The 19,591-nt window shown below is 44.0% G+C and overlaps 1 long non-coding RNA gene and 1 pseudogene across 1 annotated transcript in view; both read left to right on the forward strand.

Annotated features, from left to right (window-relative positions):
• LOC134909223 (uncharacterized) overlaps positions 1 to 19,591 on the forward strand; it is a 149,161-nt gene that overhangs the window by 32,934 nt on the left and 96,636 nt on the right. The gene's annotated exons all lie outside the window — the stretch shown is intronic.
• On the forward strand, positions 5,584 to 5,702 carry LOC134912707 (5S ribosomal RNA; annotated as a pseudogene).

Consider the following 19,591-nt stretch of genomic DNA (forward strand, 5'->3'; position numbering starts at 1 on the left):
TAGCGGGGCAGAACTAGCTTGGCTGGATTCCATAGTATGAAAGTTTATAGATTTAATTAGTGACAAAAAAGCAGTCACTTAAACTGATAATTATTGACTGTTTTTTTTCTGTCACTAATTAAATCTATAAACTTTCATACTGCAACTTAATCTATGCTATTTCTTTCTATCTTCTGACCACTGGTCTTGTGACACATTCAGTGTTTCAATTTAAATGCTATCTCTTAGTGTACTAAACTTTTTTCAAATCTTCATTCAATAGGTGAGCTCAACCCACCCCTCTCATCCACTGTCCGCTATAATTTCTAAGACAGTAGACAGCAGAAGGTGGAGCCCTCATCCTATTCTTTATACCACCTTAAAATTCTGTACCCTCTCATCCAGATGCCAGACCACTCTCTGCAATGCTTTTAGTATCAGAGAATCTGTGTTATGATTCCTGTACTCCAGACCGGAGGAGATCTTATGGCAGGGATCTGAGTACAGGAAAATAAGCTGGTTGTGGGAGCTGGATAGCCTAGTAACCCCTGGCGCCCTAACTCCGTTGTCTCGCCCGTGTTATCAGAAATCCCCTGCGAGACTATGGTTGCTTGAGCCCATGGCAGCCGCGTTCGAAGGGCGGATTATGTCTGCCCAACCCCGATGCCCCCGCAGGTCTTAATGGGAGACAAGGGGAAGTCCGAGACAGGGTGATAACAAGGGGCCCTCTGACTAAGCAACCAGGCCAGGGGTTACAAGCTAACTAACTAAATCAAAAGGTATGTGCGGACTAGCCGCCAGGAAAAAGGACAACCAAGGATCCACTGATCCGACACTCCTATCCGGCTCCGCCGGACACCAGAGTGGATCTGTGGAAGCGGAATCCTCCGCAAAGCTCCAGAACACAATTAAACAAAATAATAAACAGAAGCGGACAAGCCGCAACACACGGCTGCGCCGCGACTCACGAACACCACCAGATGTTAAAGGTGCTCGGTCAGACTCCAGAAACAGATGGTAACTTCCGAGTACAGGATCTCTGAGGACAGGAACAACCGAAAAGACCGGGACTAGGAACTCTCTGCAGCAGACACAGGCAAACAGGAAGCTCAGGAACTAGCAGGAACCAAGCTCAGAACTCAAGCAGACTGAAAACCCAGAAATATCACCAGCGTCTGTGAACTGCAATCAGCCAGCATATAACAGAGAGGCCTAATTAATAATCCAGAGCAGCTGGCCTATTGCATGATTCCAGCTGACAAGATGCAATTAGCAGCCAGGTGAGGCTGAACACATGGAACAAGCTGCAATTACACAGACTAACCAGCGGCAGCAGACAAGAGCATACTGAAACAGAGCAACAGGAAATCCTGGCATGCAAGACAACTTAATAAACATAAAATAGAAATGAACCACTACCTGTGGTTCATAACAGTATCCCCTCCTTAAGGGTGAGCTCCGAGCACCCCATGATACCCACGGGGAACATAAACAGAAGTATAACATAAAATACAGAACCAAAATGCAAAACAGGAATGAGCCACAGCCGTGGCTCATAACATTACCCCCCTCTTGAGGAGGGGTCAAAAGACCCCAAAATTCAGACTATCCAGAACAAGGGATACAAAAAAAAAAAAAACCTGACACATTGGTCAAACAGACACGAAAACAGAAACAAGCTGCAACCACAGCTTGTAACAGTGCCCTCCCCCTGACGGTGGCCACTGGACACAAGATAAGGGAAAAAAATCTTTTTTTTTTTTTTTTTTTTATCAAGGCAAGAGTCAAAAATTATTTCTTTTTCTTCTTCTTCTTTTTACAAAGCTCTTTAGGTCTGACCAAGGTAATTCCCCAAACATTGTCTGAACTGATGGTACCACCCAACAAGGCTGCGTTCAAATCAGAGACAGGTTTCTTACCCTTGGGAGCTGAACTTTCTGGCAAAGTACTATTATTAGAAGAAGAAGAAGTCAGAAAAGCACATCCTGCAGTCAAAACAACGGGCTGGGACTCTTGTGCCGAGTTTACAGTATTTGGTGGAATCTCAGAAGACAAGACGGGTGACTTAGAGGAACCTGAACCAATTTCTTTGGAACCATATCTTTTAATAATTGCATCACTGAATGCTGGGGGATCCTGAAGAATGGGATCTTCAGCTTTCATTAGGCTGGTCACCCACTCAAAAGGCTCTCCTTTAAAAGAATAAATAAGATAGAGCACAAGGTTCTCTGGAGTGATGCCCAGAAATGGTCTAGACAACATAATAATGTAATAGTGTTTGTAAAGCGCCAGAAATTGGGCTAAGTCCCCATCAAAGATTATGGATGTTGAGATATCAGAGTCAGGATCTGTTTCCTTCCCATCTGACTGACTGAAGTGCTTTGCTAGTACCTGGTCACTATTGACCTTACTTGAGGCTGAGACTCTCTGAACCCCACCCAGGGCAGTGACTCTCTGAACCCCACCCGGGGCAGTGACTTTCTGAACCCCACCCGGGGCAGTGACTTTCTGAACCCCACCCGGGGCAGTGACTTTCTGAACCCCACCCGGGGCAGTGACTTTCTGAACCCCACCCGGGGCAGTGACTCTCTGAACCCCACCTGGGGCAGTGGCCTCCGGGAACCCCGCTGGGGCAGTGACCTCCGGGAACCCCGCTGGGGCAGTGGCCTCCGGGAACCCCGCTGGGGCAGTGGCCTCCGGGAACCCCGCTGGGGCAGTGGCCTCCGGGAACCCCGCTGGGGCAGTGGCCTCCGGGAACCCCGCTGGGGTCAGCACCTCGGATTCTTTTACTGGGACCGGACCGTTGGCCTCCCTGACTGGGATCGGGCCATCGGCCTCCCTCTCTGAGTCGATAATTATCGAAAGTTCTCCCGGGACTATGACTTCCGGGACTTTTGCTGAAGCCATAACGTTCAGATCCTCCACTAATGCTATGCTTCTTAAGTTCTTTCCTGGGGAAGCGACTTCTAGACCCTTCTTTGGGGCTGCGTCTCTCGAGACCCCACTTGGGGATATTACTTCAAAGATCCCTTCTGGGGTTTTGCTTCTCGAGTTCCCTTCAAGAACTATGGTTTTAGATACCCTTTCTGGGATTGCGCTTTTCAAATCCCTACCTGGGGTAACAGCTTCTGAGACCCCTTCCGGTATGGACACCTGAACTATAATATTTGATGTCCCTCTATAAGCTAGGGCATCGGGTACCGCTCCAGCACTCTGGGCATCGGGTACCGCTCCAGCACTCTGGGCATCGGGTACCGCTCCAGCACTCTGGGCATCGGGCACCGCTCCAGCACTCTGGGCATCGGGCACCGCTCCAGCACTCTGGGCATCGGGCACCGCTCCAGGACCCTGGGCATCGGGCACCACTCCAGGACCCTGGGCATCGGGCACCACTCCAGGACCCTGGGCATCGGGCACCACTCCAGGACCCTGGGCATCGGGCACCACTCCAGGACCCTGGGCATCGGGCACCACTCCAGGACCCTGGGCATCGGGCACCACTCCAGGAACCTGGGCATCGGGCACCCCTCCAGGACCCTGGGCATCGGGCACCCCTCCAGGGACTTGCAACTCCGCTTCCACAGGAACCTCAAGAGAGGAGAGAAACATTCTCTTTTGATTCCTGAATCTATAATGGGGCTCCCTTGCCCAAGGACCCCAATTATAGGACAGAGAGCTTTTTTGTGTGGGTTGTGTGACAAGTACCTCTGCCACAGTAGAGACAGGAGTAGGTCTTGTATCATGACTCAACTTGGCCAGAGGGCAAGACTCGTCACCACACTTTGGCTTGCGCAACTCACAGGTCTGCAGATAATGGCCTAAACCCCCACAATATAGGCATAAGTTTAAGTTTCTGCGACGCAGACGCTCCTCTTCTGAGAGCCTGGGCCGCAGAAAACTTTTAAACCTTTTCTCTTCAATTAAACCAGAGGATTCTCTTGTCACCATACTGTGAACAAGAGTCTCTTTAGAGATAGATGTACTCTCAACGACTTCTGGCAAAATGAGCAAGATTTTAGTCAGAAGGTTTTGCAGTTGCTTTAGGGATTGCTGCCAAACTTGTAGTCGCTCTGGTCTCAAAGCACTGAATACAGAGTTCAGGGCTTCGAGAGATGCCTGCAGGGCTTGCATAGTAGACATAGGAGGATTTAAGACAAGGCAAGACAAGGCAAGACAAGACAAGACAAGACAAGACTAAATTTTGCTAAACAAATCAAGACTTTTTTTTTTTTTAACACCGGACTGGATTCTAAACACCGGACTGGATTCTAAACACCGGACTGGATTCTAAACACCGGACTGGATTCTAAACACCGGATTCTAGACAGGACTGGATTCTAGACTAGACACTGGACTGGGCCAAAAAAGAAAAAAGGTTTTATTTCTTTTTTTGTGGTATGGCTGGTGATAATGTTATGATTCCTGTACTCCAGACCGGAGGAGATCTTATGGCAGGGATCTGAGTACAGGAAAATAAGCTGGTTGTGGGAGCTGGATAGCCTAGTAACCCCTGGCGCCCTAACTCCGTTGTCTCGCCCGTGTTATCAGAAATCCCCTGCGAGACTATGGTTGCTTGAGCTCATGGCAGCCGCGTTCGAAGGGCGGATTATGTCTGCCCAACCCCGATGCCCCCGCAGGTCTTAATGGGAGACAAGGGGAAGTCCGAGACAGGGTGATAACAAGGGGCCCTCTGACTAAGCAACCAGGCCAGGGGTTACAAGCTAACTAACTAAATCAAAAGGTATGTGCGGACTAGCCGCCAGGAAAAAGGACAACCAAGGATCCACTGATCCGACACTCCTATCCGGCTCTGCCGGACACCAGAGTGGATCTGTGGAAGCGGAATCCTCCGCAAAGCTCCAGAACACAATTAAACAAAATAATAAACAGAAGCGGACAAGCCGCAACACACGGCTGCGCCGCGACTCACGAACACCACCAGATGTTAAAGGTGCTCGGTCAGACTCCAGAAACAGATGGTAACTTCCGAGTACAGGATCTCTGAGGACAGGAACAACCGAAAAGACCGGGACTAGGAACTCTCTGCAGCAGACACAGGCAAACAGGAAGCTCAGGAACTAGCAGGAACCAAGCTCAGAACTCAAGCAGACTGAAAACCCAGAAATATCACCAGCGTCTGTGAACTGCAATCAGCCAGCATATAACAGAGAGGCCTAATTAATAATCCAGAGCAGCTGGCCTATTGCATGATTCCAGCTGACAAGATGCAATTAGCAGCCAGGTGAGGCTGAACACATGGAACAAGCTGCAATTACACAGACTAACCAGCGGCAGCAGACAAGAGCATACTAAAACAGAGCAACAGGAAATCCTGGCATGCAAGACAACTTAATAAACATAAAATAGAAATGAACCACTACCTGTGGTTCATAACAGTATCCCCTCCTTAAGGGTGAGCTCCGAGCACCCCATGATACCCACGGGGAACATAAACAGAAGTATAACATAAAATACAGAACCAAAATGCAAAACAGGAATGAGCCACAGCCGTGGCTCATAACAATCTGTGCTATCAACTGGACAGCAGAAGTACTCTTGTTGCTCATTATTTACTACACTCTCTCATTTGTTCCATATCGGTTCAATTACTGCCACATTTCACCGGCTACGCCCAATCTCATCTGATCTTGGAAGCTAAGCGTTGATAAGCCTGATCAGCACCCAGCTGGGTGACCACTAGGGAATATCAGGCGCAGTAAAAATGTAACCATATATTTGACAACAAACAGCAGAAGTGTTGGAGCAACCTTTTGACTTTTACCACTCTTATTTATTATGTGATCTTTCTACCTATATCTTTTGGCAACTCTTCTATCTATTATATGACCTACTTACTTATATCTTTTGGCAATTTCTTTTTCCAAAAACCTTTTTTTGAATAAATTTATTGAAATATTCAATGTCTTTTCATCTTAGGATCCACTATGTAGCAAACTAGCCCTCACCAGGGGATTTCCAGTAATTAATTGGCGCTTTAATTTTTGATCTACATTATAATTATTCTTATTTGTGCCTCTTATTCTTATCAATTTTGGACATCCATTAGGTATCCAAATGCTTTCAGTATATTTTCACCATAGTTGCTCCTAATTTATATCAGGACCACCCGGATTCCTGTTAATTAATTTTTCAAGAGTTGTTATTCTCTTGTATGGATATTTACTTATTTATAATTTTGTGTATTTGAATATTCTTCTGTATCTACATTTCTTATGCTGAATATAATTAAAAGTTAAGTTTTAATAAATTAACAAATTTCAAGTGTGCCCCAACACAGAGTCTTTCTTTTTCTCTTCCCTATTACTGACTCTGGGAGCACCGCCAACTCACAATATTTATTTGATACCCCAACCCAGGGATCGTTATGCATGTGATTGTTGGTTAGTTCAAAGGTTCTTACAAATCTTGTACTAACCCATATTTCTTTCTACTACTGTACTCCTGTGCGGAACCAAACAAAACCCCTAGGTGTACTAAATTGTCCCGCAATGAGAAAGAGACGCAATACTTAAGACAATCGATGACTGAGTTTATGAACACAGACTCAGTACCCAAACCAGCGTCTCAGTACCCTGCCATTTGTCCGCAAAAACGTTCTTTGGCCCATATCCTGCAATCTGACTCTGATGATGAGGGGTCAGACATGGAGGAGGGGGAGGTGGACGCAGATGTGGGGGAGGCTACTCTGTCACAGAAAATACAGGCTCTCATAGAAGCTATTAGAGAGATTCTGTATATCCCTGCTAAGGTAACAGAGGAGACTGAGGAATCTTATTTTAATATTAAAAATAAATCCTCAGCCACTTTTCCTGTGTCAAAGGAACTAAATACCCTATTTGAAGAACTGTGGGTTACTCCTGATAGGAAATTTCAAATACCTAAAAGGTTGATATCATCTTTTCCCTTTCCTCCTGAGGAAAGAAAAAAATGGGAAAATCCACCGATAGTGGATACAGGCTGTCATGGAAAATTGGATTGCCTGTCCCTGGTGCAGCCTCCCTAAAAGATACGGCTGATCTTAGAATTGAGAATACACTCAAATCTTTGTATATAGCTGCTGGGGTGGCACAGAGACCCACTATAGCATGTGGGTGGATTACCAAGGCCATCGCAAAATGGTCGGGTAACCTAATTGAGGGGTTCGATACCTTGCCTAAGGGGGAGATTATTTTACTCCTGCATCATATAAAGGACTCTGCAAATTTTATGGTGGAAGCCATAAAATAAATAGGCTTGCTTAATGCACGCACCACTGCTATGGCAGTGTCATCACGCAGAGGCTAATGGCTACGCCAGTGGACTGCCGACGCGGACTCCAGGAAAGGCGTGGAAGGCCTACCCTTCACAGGAGAGGCCTTATTTGCAGATACACTAGACAAATGGATCCCCAAAGCTACTGTAGGTAAGTCCACGTATCTTCCTTCTGCAGCTCCCCCAGCCAGGAAGGCTTACTCAGGACCTAATCTACAGTCCTTTCGGACTGCCAAGTTTTAAAGGCAAAACCAGAGGTTCTTCTACAGCCACCAGAGGTGCTAGAGGTAAACCACGAAAACCAGCAACTGCAGGTTCACAGGAACAGAGCTCAAGTTCTGTTTCCGCAAAGCCTCCAGCATGACGGTGGACCGTGATGCCTTGAAGACCGGCAGGTGGGAGCCTCACTAAAGTTTTTCAGTCACATCTGGACAACATCATGCCAGGATCCCTGGGTCATAGATCTTAGGCTACAGACTGGAGTTTCATGAGCTCCCACCTCACAGATTCTTCAAATCAGGCTTACCAGTTTCACAGGAAGCAAGTATAACCTTACAGGACGCCATTAAAAATCTGGTACAGACTCAAGTTATTGTTCCAGTTCCACCTCATCTGCAAAACAAGGGATATTATTCCAACCTGTTTGTAGTACCAAAACCGGACGGTTCTGTAAGGCCGATTTTGAACATCAAGTCATTGAACCCATACTTACGAGTGTTCAAATTCATGATGGAGTCTCTGAGAGCGGTGATCTCAGGTCTGGAGAAGGGGGAATTCCTAGTGTCTCTGGATATTAATGATGCGTACCTTCACATTCCGATCTGGCCACCTCATCAGGCTTATCTACGGTTTGAACTGCAGGACTGCCATTACCAGCTCCAGGCCCTGCCATTTGGTCTCTCCACGGCACAGAGGGTGTTCACCAAAGTAATGGCAGAGATGATGTTGCAACTCCGCAAACAGGGTGTGAACATAATTCCATACCTGGATGATCTTCCGTCCAGGGAGCGGTTGATGAACAGTATTCGCCTCTCAACCAGACTGCTCCTGGATCACGGGTGGATTCTGAACTTTCCAAAATCTCACCTTTCTGAGAATGATACTGGACATGGAATCTCAGAGAGTGTTCCTTCCCGCGGAGAAGGCTATGGAAATCCAGTCGATGGTTCAGGCTGTCCTGAAGCCAACCCGGATCTCGGTGCATCTGTGCATTCATCTTCTGGGGAAAATGGTGGCCTCTTACGAGGCGCTTCAGTATGGAAGGTTTCATGCGAGGCCCTTCCAGCTAGATCTATTTGACAAATGGTCTGGATCCCATCTTCACATGCACCAGAGGATCCGTCTGTCGCCAAGAGCCAGGATCTCCCTTCTGTGGTGGCTACAGACTTCTCACATCGTCGAGGGTCGGAGGTTCAGGATTCAGAACTGGATTCTGCTAACCATGGACGCAAGCCTCAGAGGTTGGGGAGCAGTCACCCAGGGGGTGCAGTTTCAAGGAAGATGGACAAGTCAGGAAGTCGTTCTTCCAATAAACATCCTGGAACTAAGGACTATCTACGACGCTCTTCTGCAGGCCTCATCACTACTTCGGAATCAGGCCATTCAAGTCCAGTCGGACTATGTAAAGGCGGTAATGTACATAAACCAACAGCAATGTCAGAGGGGTCAAAAATTCTCCTCTGGGCAGAAAAACATGCTGTGGCGTTGTCGGCGGTCTTCATTCCGGGAGTAGACAACTGGGAAGCAGACTTCCTCAGCAGACACGACCTGCACCCGGGGGAGTGGAGCCTTCACCCGGAAGTGTTAAAGTGCTTGACACGTCAGTGGGGATATCCACAAATCAACATGAAGGCCTCTCGTCTCAACAAGAAGCTCAAGCGGTATTGTTCCAAGTCGAGAGACCCACAGGCAGTGGCGGTAGACGCTCTGATGACTCCATGGGTCTACCAGATGGTGTACGTGTTTCCTCCACTTTCTCTGATTCCAAGAATTCTAAAAAGAATAAGAAGGGAAAAGGTTCAAGCAATATTCATTGCTCCGGACTGGCCAAGAAGGGCCTGGTACGTGGATCTTCTGTAGATGCTCCTCGAAGATCTGTGGCCTCTGGCTCTTCGCGAAGATCTTCTGCAACAGGGCCTGTTTGTCTATCAAGACTTACCGCGGCTACGTTTAACGGTATGGAGGTTGAACGGCTGATCCTAGCTAGGAGAGGGATTCCTGACAAGGTCATCCCGACTATGATCCAAGCCAGGAAAGGGGTAACGTCTAAACATTACCACCGTATATGGAAGAAGTATGTCTCTTGGTGTGAGAGCAGACAATATTCCTCGGTGGAATTTCATCTGGGGCGTCTCCTGCTTTTTCTGCAGTCGGGAGTGGATGTGGGCCTACGCCTAGGTTCCATTAAAGTCCAGATTTCGGCTTTGTCTATTTTCTTTCAGAAACAATTGGCTTCTCTCCCTGAGGTCCAGATGTTCTTGAAAGGTGTTCTGCACATCCAGCCTCCCTTTGTGCCTCCCACGGCACCTTGGGATCTCAATTTGGTGCTGCAATTCCTCCAATTGGACTGGTTTGAACCGTTACAGGAGGTTGACATAAAGTACCTTACGTGGAAGACCGTCAAACTATTGGCCTTGGCCTCAGCAAGACGTGTGTCGGAACTAGGGTCATTGTCTCACAAGAGTCCCTACTTAATTTTCCATGAGGACAGAGCTGAACTCAGAACTCATCAGCAATTTCTTCCTAAGGTGGTGTCCGCGTTTCACCAACCAACCTATTGTGGTTCTGGCTGTGACGGACACCTCTGATACTTCAAAGTCTTTGGATGTTGTGAGGGCTTTGAAGGTGTATGTAAAGAGAACAGCTCGTCACAGAAAATCCGACTCACTGTTCGTTCTCTATGATCCCAATAAAATTGGGTGTCCTGCTTAAAAGCAATCTGTTGCACGCTGGATCAAGCTCACGAACCAGCATGCTTATTCCACGGCAGGATTGCCTGTTCCAAAATCTGTACAGGCCTGCTCTGCTAGGTCGGTGGGTTCTTCCTGGCGGCTGCCCGGGGTGTCTCGGCTTTACAGCTCTGCCGAGCAGATATGTACTTGGTCAGGTTCGAACACGTTTGCAAAGTACTACAATTTCAATACTCTGGCCTCTGAGGACCTTCAGTTTGGTCAGTCAGTTCTGCAGGAACCTCAGCACTCTCCCACCTGGTTTGGGAGCTTTGGTACTTCCCCATGGTACTAAATGGATTCCCAGTATCCTCTAGGACGTAAGAGAAAATAGGATTTTACTTACCCAACCAGTAAATCCTTTTCTCGTAGCCCATAGAGGATACTGGGCGCCCGCCCGGTGCTTCGTTTTTCCTGCACTGTTACTTGGTTAAGTGTTCTGGTTTGTTCAGCTGTTGCTGTTCATTTTTCAAGTTTTGGTTAGCATGGCTTTCCTATTGTTCTGTGTGCTGGTTCGTAATCTCACCACTTTCCTTATCTATCCTTCTCTCAAAGTATGTCCGTCTCCTCGGGCACAGTTTCCTAGGCTGAGTCTGGTAGGAGGGGCATAGAGGGAGGAGCCAGCGCACACTATCAAATTCTTAAAGTGCCCAAGGCGCCTAGTGAACCCATCTATACCCCGTGGTACTAAATGGATTCCCAGTATCCTCTACAGACTACGAGAAACGGATTTACCGGTAGGTAATTAAAATCCTATTTTTTAATGTGTCTCTCCCCCTGCCAATTTTTTCTGTATTGTACTCCCCTATCTGTATACTTTCTTTGCACATTCCCTAAATGTGTTCCACGCCTCTTGTCTGGAAATTGTTAAATGTGCTACACACAAACCGCACCTCTCTGTATGTTTTTAAATGTATGCTCACCGCCTACAGGCTAGACCCCTCCCCTCAACTTGCCTCCAGTTCCTAAATGTACTCCCCACCCTTATATGTTGGATACCCCCTTAAGTAGGAGTTTGATATCTTTATTATTATTATTATTAGTATTATAAGTATTATTTTCTTCTATTTATATGGCACCACAAATGTTGTGCAGTGCTGTACAAAGAGGTAAAACATTCAGTAAAGTATATAAGTACAAAATAGTACAGACAAGAACATAACTTTACATATGTGTGTGTGTGTATAGAGAGAGAGAGAGAGAGAGAGAGAGAGAGAGAGAGAGACCTGGATAGGTCGGCACTCCAAAGAATACGACAACTGCCTCGTTGCCCTCCTTATGTAAATACACTATCGCTGTGGTCCCTTAGAGAGGGGTAAGCATCAGCACACTCCCTATGTTTGAAGAACCAGGCGGCACTCAGAGGACTGCTGTAGAAATTATGCAGTTTTTAGTGAAAAATCGCAAGTTAAAATGGCAAAGCTATGATTGTGATTTTTCACTGAAAACTACATCATTTCTACAGCAGTCCTCTGAGTGCGGCCTGGTTCTTCAAACATAGGGAGTGTGCTGATGCTTACCCCTCTCTAAGGGACCACAGCGATAGGATAGATAGATAGATAGATAGATAGATAGATAGATAGATAGATAGATAGATAGATAGATATTGATGAAATCTGTGTGACGAAACGCTTTGGTCAACCTGATAGTGACCTCATACTCAGATAAGCCAAATCCTCTTACAATTATTGCATTTTGCACTTTACCGGTCTATTTATAATTGTGTATATTGTTTTTATCCCATTTTTTTAAAGAGAGTTTTGTACATTACTTTTAGAATTTTATTACTTTTAGAGTTTTGTACATTACTTTTAGAATTTTTGTGAATACATTTGTAAAATACTTTTATATTTATATATTGTCAGATTCATTTATTTTAGACACCAGTGGTCGCTTCATCCCCCATCCCCCCTTTTGCCAAATTCTACTATACAGGGAACTACCATCCCTGATTATTCGGGGGTTAGCAGACGCCGTATATGATTTAGGGAGTGTCAATACTTTTAAATATTGTTGTTGTTATTATCACAAGTGGCACAGTATTCTCTCTTTATATATATATATATATATATATATATGTATATGTATGTATATATATATATATATAAAGTCCATATCAGCTGGCACTCTAATGCAAAAGAAAACAACTCCGCTCCGTGCCTGAATATAGAAACACACAGACACCCAAGAGAAACGGCACTGGAAGCTTGTATCAAGTGATGAATATGTATTGCAGGGTAGAGGTTTCGGAGCTCACGCCCCGTCCTCAGTACCAGATACAATTATTGTATCTGGTACTGAGGACGGGGCGTGAGCTCCGAAACGTCTACCCTGCAATACATATTCATCACTTGATACAAGCTTCCAGTGCCGTTTCTCTTGGATGTCTCTCTCTCTCTATATATATATATATATATATATATGTAGAAGACGGTCCGGCACTCCAATAACTGGTGCATTTGTCCCTGGTGCCCTCACTTTCCCATAGGTAAATGCAGTAAAGATGATGTGCGGCACTCAGGATTGAAGAAAAGAATCACCACCAGCGTAATGATCAACGTTTCAATTTTACTATGAAAATTGTCATCAGGATCCTGATGACAATTTTCATAGTAAAATTGAAACGTTGATCATTACGCTGGTGGTGATTCTTTTCTTCAATCCTGAGTGCCGCACATCATCTTTACTATATATATATATATATATATATATATTTGCTTTACCACCACTTGTCCTTGACAAAAACACCCTGCGCGGTGTTGAAACGTGTTGGACTCAGATGTTGGTTCATCACTTATAAACATTTTTTATTCCTGAAGACCGTGGAGTGCCGCCTGTATTTGTTTCGTGTGAGCAGTGAGTTGCCTCTCACACCTACAAGTCATTTACATTTTACATGTATTTAAGGAGGGCACCCCGGCCACATTTTCTATGCATGAGTGCCAACTAAACCGCACATATATATATATATATATATATATATATATAATTACATAATTGCAGATCTCAGATTACATGATTACGTAGAGAATACAGAGGGGAGAGTTCACATTCTAGAGATTACATTCTAGAGATTACTTGAGGGTTTACATTCTGTACATTACATTCTACATGCAAAAAAAATCAATGACATCAATAATAACAACAACTCATGAACAAACGCATATTGGACATAAATCATATTACGTGCCTGTGAACTATTTCCCTTCATCTCCGCTATAAAGGTATTGTTTACAGCAAGTTAATGGAATAGCACACGTGAAAAAGGATTAATATGTGGTTTCTCATAGTAGCTTATGAACCTTATGGTTACATACATTTCACTTTTAAAGACACAGAAAATGATATAGAAAAAAATGACTATGGATGCATTGGGGTAAATTAAATTAGGGGCGATGTGCTGCCATATATTGACATGATGTAAAGCTACGCACATTGCGCTAAGCCTCTACTGTATTGCTTATTTTCCTGCGCACCTCTAAGTGGCAATGTAGGTAGACCAGATGTGCTGTTTGAGAATGCCACATTGTCGCATTTCGCCAAATGGGGGCTTGATGGTCAAGATGACTGCCTATTAAAGATGAGCGGGTCCGGTTCTCCGAGAACGGGACTCACCTGATCTTCCCGATCCGAGTCTGGATCCGAGTCCGACTTAGGGTTTCCTGCCTTACTCGGATCCCAAATTGAGGTAAAACGTCATCATCCCGCTGTCAGATTCTCGTGGGTTTTGGTTTCTATAAAGGTCCTTAGTGATCTGCACCATTTTCACTCCGGCTGTGGCGAGTGTACTGAACGGACGTGTCTGTCTCAGTACTGTGTTGTCTGACTGGCGTGGGGTTGGTGTATCTGGAAGGGGTGCTCTGTCTGCTGTATCAGTCCAGGGGTGCTCTGTCTGCTGTATCAGTCCAGGGGTGCTCTGTCTGCTGTATCAGTCCAAGGGTGCTCTGTCTGCTGTATCTGAACGGGGTGCTCTGTCCATACTTCCAGGGGCTCTGCCCCAGTGTTAAATAAATTAACCCAGTATAACATCCAGGGGCTGGTGTGTCCTATTATCAGTATCAGTCCAGGGGTGCTCTGTCTGCTGTATCTAAAAGGGGTGATCTGTCTGTCCATCCAGGGGCTAAAATTAACACATTAAAAGCTAAAAACCAAAATTATAAGTAAAATATTTTTTTGTGTGTGCTTTACCCCAGTGTACTATACAATTTTATACATATTATGCGATATTGTGGGTGAAAGTGGTACCACAGTAATATATTTTCATACTCATACACATATTGTGCAACAATGTTGGTGAAATTAAACTGCAGTGTTTGATCACTATTTCTGACGTATACACGTATTGTGCGACACTGTTGCTGAAATTAAACCGCAGTGCTTGATTATTATTTTGTACTCGTACACATATTTTTGTGACCCTGTTGGTGATATTAAACCTCAGTGTTTGATTACTATTTTGACTCATATTTCTATTGTGTGACACTGTATCTTTTGTACAAATTGTGGTGTGTGCTGTACCCCACTTCATTTGTGTTTGTGGATAGATATGGAGGCCGAACAATTGAGAGGAGAGCAGGAAGCACATACTAGTGGTGGTGCAGGTGCTGCCACCAGTCATGTCATGACAAGTCCGTCAACGTCATCTACTGAGGCCAATGCCCAGGGGCATAGAGGGCTTAAGTCAGGGCATGTAAAATCATTTAATTGGTAAAGAAATAACATTAAAAGGAAAGTTAGCTGTAGAGGCAGTAAGACAAACTGTGCATTCAGAATCAGAACCATCAGACATTCTTGAGGAATGTTTAGGGATGTTCACATCATCTATGTGTAAGTCTGACATTTCTCACACTGTCCTCATAGAGAAGCCTCTTTCACCTCCTTCCACCATTTCTGCACCATCTGCACATGTGGGGAACAGTACAAGTAAAGATGGTGATGATGAGGGGGATACAATAGAAATTGAGGATTCATGTGTTGAAGTGGAACAGGATGAAGGGGATATGTGTGTACTACCACTATCTGACACTGAGGATGTTGTTTGTGTAAGTCAGCCACCAGTGGCTGCAGTTGTTGACCGTGATAAAAAGAAAGCCATTGCAATGCCTGGGCAGAAGACTAAAAAAGACACCTCTTGGGTATGGCATTACTTTTACCCCAATCCTGACAATGTTTGTGAAAGCATCTGCTCCATTTGTGAGGCCAAAGTTAATAGAGGTAGGAATGTTAGCCATCTAGGCACCTCCATGTTACATCATTTGCAGCGAAGATATGAAATTTATTTTACAACATTATAATGTAATTAACAGCATCATCATTGTGATGTTAGTTTATTAATATTTGTAGACACTCCCTTACTAATAGGTGTAAGCCTGAATCTTTAGTGATGGTCCCTGGGACCAGGGGGATGCTGGGAAGTGGGTGGTCTATTGTGCAGTGTGCCTGGAGTTGGTGAGGGAATAAAGCAGCACAGCAGTGAACTCACATGTCTCTGTGTCCTGATGACTGGATTTACAAACTTATGAACCAAACATGGTGTCAGAAGAAGTTTAACTTGGACTGCTAGTGCTCTCAGAGTGTGAAAGAATCTTGCAGAAGCCTGTGGCTGTGATACTCTGTGTCTGCAAAGCCTGCCGTGTGCTCCTATCTTCAAACAGTGAGTAACCATGGATAAACTAGCTCCTCCAACCGGCATGCTGATGTCTGAAAACTGGAAAAGATTTAAGCAAAGGTTTAATATATATCTTACTGCATGTGGAGCTGATTCAGAGGCTGACAAAACGAAGGCATCCATTTTCCTCCATGTGATAGGAGTGGATGTGATGGACATTTATAATAGTTTTCAGTTTGATGAGGGGCAGAATATGGTGCTATCTTCTATAATGCAAAAGTTTGAAGATTACTTTGTGCCAAGGAAAAAATGTGACATATGAAAGATATAAGTTTTTCACATGTGATCAGAAGTCTGTAGATGGATTTGATCAGTATGTTACAGAGCTGCAGTCACTCAGTAAAACCTGTGAGATTGGTGATTTAAAGGATTCACTGATTAGAGATCGTATTGTCTGTGGAATACCTGATAATGGACTCAGAGAGAGATTGCTGAGAGAGCAAGACCTAACACTAGAAAAGGCAGTGACTATGTGTAGATCTGCAGAAATAACTAGATTTCAAGCCAAAAAGTTACACAAGGAAGCTGATGTGCATGTAGTGCAGAAAACAGAGCCATGCAAACCTCCATTCTCAAGAATGAAGCAGTCGTCTAAGCCACAGTCTAATAAGGAAATGTGTAGTAGATGTGGAAATGCTAACAATCCTAAAATGTGCCCTGCTTATGGTAAAACCTGCATGAAATGTGGTAGCCTTAATCACTTTGCCAAATGCTGTAAAATTAAAAGTAAAACAACCAAAGTGCATGTTGTTAAACAAACAGATGAATTCTTTGTGGATTGCATTGAACTTTGCAGTGCAGATAAGAAAGAATGGATTGTCCCTTTAACTGTAAACAAGATTGTCATTCCCTTTAAGCTTGATACTGGTGCGCAGGTGAATTTAATATAATTTCAAGACTATAAGAATTTTAGAGTAAAACCTAAAATTCACCCAGCCAAAGTGAAAGTTACAGGGTACACTGGGGAGGAAATTCCTGTGAAAGGTACATGCTTAGTGACACTGAAATATAAGGGACAACAGTTTAAAACATCTCTACTGATTGTGGATAAAAATGTGCAACCGATTCTTGGATTAAGTTCCTGTGAGAAACTAAGCTTGCTAAAGAAAGTTTTTATGGTGACATCACAAGTAGAAGATGACTGCAAATCAATGTTTACAGAATACAGAGACTTGTTTGAAGGTCTAGGTTGTTTGCCTGGTGAGCATAAAATAAATATAGACACGCAAGTTTCTTCAGTGATACACCCCCGTAGAAAAGTGCCGTTTGCGCTGAGAGAAATACTGAAACAAGAGTTAAATCGCATGGAAGCCTTGGGTGTGATACAGAAAGTTGATGAGCTTACTGAATGGGTAAGCTCCTTACTAATTGTTGAAAAGAAAAATGGACAACTCCGAATATGTCTAGACCCCAGAGATTTAAACAAAGCTATTAAATGAGAACATTTCAAACTACCAACCAGAGATGAAATCATGTCGCAATTTGCCGGAGCAAAATGGTTCAGTAAATTGGACGCATCTTCAGGATTCTGGCAAATGAAGCTAGATGAGGCCAGCTCAAAGCTTTGTACATTTAATACACCAGAAGGTCGATACAGATTTCTTTGACTACCATATGGAATATTGTCTGCTCCAGAAGTATATCACAAAAAGATACACATGACTTTTGAACATATTCCAGGTGTTGAAACAATGATGGATGACATTATTGTCTGGGGATCTACAAAGGAAAAACATGATTCTAGATTGAGACAAGTAATGGAACTTGTCAAGAAAGTGAATCTAAAGCTAAACAAGGACAAATGTGAATTTGGCGTGAATACACTTACCTTTATGGGCGACGTGGTCTCGGATCAAGGTGTAAAACCAGACCCAAGGAAAATATCAGCCATAGTGAACATGGAACGTCCTAACAACAAAGACAACGTCAGAAGATTCCTAGGAATGATTACTTAGGAAAGTTTATTTCTCAACTCTCTGAACAAACAGCCTCTCTTAGATGGTTGTTGGACAAAGATAACGAGTGGATGTGGTCACATGAACAAGAAGAAAGTTGGTAAAACTTGAAACAGATCATTACAGAGCAACCAGTGCTAAAATTCTTTGATCCTGCGAAAAGAATAAGAATTTCAGCAGATGCTTCGCAATTTGGCCTAGGCTCAGAGCTGTTACAAGAACATGAGGATACATGGCAACCAGTAATCTATGTATCAAGAGCACTGACAAGTGCTGAAACAAGGTATGCTCAAATAGAAAAAGAACTTCTAGCGATCACATATGCATGTGAGCGATTTCATCAGTTTGTGTATGGTCAAACATTTACAGTGGAAACTGACCACAAGCCATTGGTAGCTATCATGACTAAATCATTACATGACTGTCCCATGAGAATTCAACGAATGCTTATCAGACTACAGAAATATGATGTACACTTGCTGTACTGTCCCGGCAAATACATGTACATTGCTGATACACTTTCTCGTGCTGTGGACAAAAGTGAAGGTTCCAAAAGTCTGATGGATGAAGAGATAGAAGCCTATGTTAATTTGATCGTAGCTTCTCTACCAGTGTCTCTTGCAAGACAAGAAAAGATTAGGAAAGAAACTGAGACAGATGACACAATGAAAGTGTTGAAAGATATCATTCTGAAAGGTTGGCCAGCAGAAAAACATGCGTGCCCGCTGTCTATCCATGATTATTGGATGTATCGCAGTGACCTTACAGTTGTCGATGGTATTATTTACAAAGGCAATAGGTTTGTCATACCTGCACAACTAAGAAAAACTATGCTGTGCAAGCTACATGAAGGCCACTTAGGAGAAGAAAAATGTAAGCGGAGAGCGCGTGAAGTTATGTATTGGCCAAGAATGAACCAAGACATAGCACAGACTACAGCTACATGTGAATTATGTCTTGCGTATAGACCGAAACAACAAGTCGAGCCACTGAGTCCTCACGCAGTGCCAGAGAGACCATACCAGAAAGTTGGCGCAGATTTGTTTGATCGTAATGGGAAAATGTACATTGTCGTGACTGATTATTACTCTAACTACCCTGAGGTGAAGACACTACATACAACTACTAGTAAAGCCGTAATCAATTGCATGAAGTCAATCTTTGCAAGGCATGGTGTTCCTATGGAAGTGTTCACTGACAATGGTCCTCAGTTTTCAAGTGCTGAATTTAGACAATTTGCTGATGAGTGGGAATTTGTCCATACTACATCAAGTCCCCACTATCCACGCTCAAATGGGTTGGTGGAAAGTTCAGTAAAAACTGTAAAGAGTCTCATGAAAAAAGCTCAAGAAGGTAAAGAAGATTTCTACAAAAGTCTTTTAATCTACCGCAGTACACCTTTACAGAATGGACTTTCTCCTGCACAAATGCTGATGGGAAGGAGGATTAGAGCAAATCTTCCGATACATGATGAACTGCTTAATACACATAACTAGGCGTTGGTCAGACTGAGTAAGGAACGTCAACAGGCGAAACAGAAACTGTTCCATGACAGATGAACAAAACGCTTATCTGATCTAAAATCGGGAGACCAAGTCCGTCTCAGAGATCACGAGAAAGGTATTTGGGTGCAGAAAGGTATTGTGCAAGCACAAGTAGCACCAAGATCTTATACTATACGTACAGAGCATGGAACGGAAGTAAGAAGAAATCGGGTGGATTTAAGATCTCAACCTAACCATAATGAAGACAACATGACTGAAGAATAC

This window comes from Pseudophryne corroboree, chromosome 4 (assembly GCF_028390025.1).
Source record: "Pseudophryne corroboree isolate aPseCor3 chromosome 4, aPseCor3.hap2, whole genome shotgun sequence".
Taxonomy (NCBI): Eukaryota; Metazoa; Chordata; class Amphibia; order Anura; family Myobatrachidae; genus Pseudophryne; species Pseudophryne corroboree.